This window comes from Montipora foliosa, chromosome 12 (genome assembly GCF_036669935.1).
Source record: "Montipora foliosa isolate CH-2021 chromosome 12, ASM3666993v2, whole genome shotgun sequence".
Taxonomy (NCBI): Eukaryota; Metazoa; Cnidaria; class Anthozoa; order Scleractinia; family Acroporidae; genus Montipora; species Montipora foliosa.
This window is the reverse complement of record NC_090880.1, coordinates 34,093,097-34,095,596: the sequence shown is the minus strand read 5'-3', so window position 1 is coordinate 34,095,596 and position 2,500 is coordinate 34,093,097.

Genomic DNA, 2,500 nt, shown 5'->3' with positions numbered 1-2,500 from the left:
GGGCAAGTTTTGAAAGCTAAAAACTTCAATCGATGCGGTATTTAGCTGGTAGGACTGAGTGGCCCGACACTTGTGAAAAAGCTATATATATATATATATATATATATAATGAGAATCGGCAGTCTTCCCTTGTCATGGAATGGCAGAATTACCCAGAATTCTTTTTGGGCATGAACGGGGCAACTTAAGAAGCACGAGACTGGTCCTCATCGAATATGGCTGAAGCGCGGGCAGAGGGAGCAAGAGATTTCTAGCCACATACTCAGGAGTAGGCCTGGTGTGTGCTTTTAACGTAGAGTCTGGATTTCTGAACAAGTTTTTATCATAGAAAATTCGCGAGAAAGTTGTGCTTTCATCTCGCTGCAATCCTCGTGTCAAATAAACGGTATAATGTAAATAAGAGAATAATGAGAATTATATTTGCAGATCACCTGTCCTCTTACTACTTAAGTCAAACTCTACATCCCTATGCAATAAGCGCATTGAAAATTTCTTTATATTACTTTATAAAAGTATGTTTTGTTTAATTTTTTTTGTGGAAAAAAAGGGGGTTTTCTGCTTATATGAAAAATACGTTTTCTCTCCCGTCCTCTTCTTATGCATGATCTTCGTGGAAATTACATTCTGTCTCTCAATAAACCTAGAACAACCAGTTATAGTCTTAGTTCTTCAGTTTTTCTTAGGTATCAGCTAAGTTGCGGAATGCGCTACTTGATTTTATCCGTACCTATGTGTTTACTGGTTTTAAAAGAGAATCAAGGGCCGCATTTTGTACAGCGGCTTTTCTTTTTCATGAATATATCTTTAAATATTATGTATTTCGTATGTATCTGTATATGCGATGTATTTTAGCTGCAACATTAGCTCCTGTAGTTATTCTGAAATTCGAGATGAACTAAAGTTTATGCATGCATGTATGTATGTTAAGTTTAGTAGGGCGCGTGCGCACACTTTGTAATCTGCGACCTTCAGTGCTTACCACATGTCAGATAAAATGACTTTTCCCTTGTATATTTAAGGCATCGAATCCTTACGTTAAATTGACAAGGGCGGTTTGGAGCTGTGAGTTGGCGTGGGATTTGTCTCATATGGTTTAGGGGGCCGACATATTCCTCCCTCAATGCCGTACCGGGAGGCAAGGTCGGTAGCAGAAAGCAGCGAAGGGCCAACTGCGTCCAAAAGCGATCGCACGGGCCGAAATCCCGGGATGACTCGTTTGGTACGACGCTCCAGCGCCGGGTCTGGAGGTACTGCGTTTTTTTCTCTTGTTCAAACATTCCGTTAGCGCATGCGTAGATGTTCTGTGGCTCTCCGATACCTAGCCTAGTCTAGCAAAAAAATTCACATGCTGGTTTTTACCAACAATTGACATTTCAATTGATTCTACAGGCTTAAACTTAACGTAAGAACCGTGCGTGTCTGGTCTTCTCGAGACAGAGGTGAGAGAAGCTTTCATGCAGACTGGGACGCCTAAAATGCTCTGCTGTAAACATGGTGGTTCACGAGTGAAGTTGTCTCTCTGGCCTTTCTGTAGACGAATTCCAGGACCTACCGATACAATTTGGGCAAGTTTTGAAAGCTAAAAACTTCAATCGATGCGGTATTTAGCTGGTAGGACTGAGTGGCCCGACACTTGTGAAAAAGCTATATATATATATATATATAATGAGAATCGGCAGTCTTCCCTTGTCATGGAATGGCAGAATTACCCAGAATTCTTTTTGGGCATGAACGAGGCAACTTAAGAAGCACGAGACTGGGCCTCATCGAATATGGCTGAAGCGCGGGCAGAGGGAGCAAGAGATTTCTAGCCACATACTCAGGAGTAGGCCTGGTGTGTGCTTTTAACGTAGAGTCTGGATTTCTGAACAAGTTTTTATCATAGAAAATTCGCGAGAAAGTTGTGCTTTCATTTCGCTGTAATCCTCGTGTCAAAGAAACGGTATAACGTAAATAAGAGAATAGCGAGATTTATATTTGCAGATCACCTGTCCTCTTACTACTAAAGTCAAACTCTACATCCCTATGCAATAAGCGCATTGAAAACTTCTTTATATTACTTTATAAAAGTATGTTTTGTTTGTTTTTTTTTTTGTGGAAAAAAGGGGGTTTTCTGCTTATATGAAAAATACGTTTTCTCTCCCGTCCTCTTCTTATGCATGATCTTCGTGGAAATTACATTCTGTCCCTCAATAAACCTAGAACAACCAGTTATGGTCTTAGTTCTTCAGTTTTTCTTAGGTATCAGCTAAGTTGCGGAATGCGCTACTTGATAAGATAGCATTAATAAGATAAGATAAGCATTAATAAGATAAGATAAGATAAGATAAGATATCTTATTAGCATTTTTGTAATCGGTTACATATATTTTAGCGCATTCAAAACTTTTACTGTTCAACTTGAAAATGACCGTCGAACGGTCGAAACGTCGTTGTTTTTTAACGTTAACTTATTAAAATCAGGTAAATAAATAAATAAATAAATGTAATAAATAGGTATA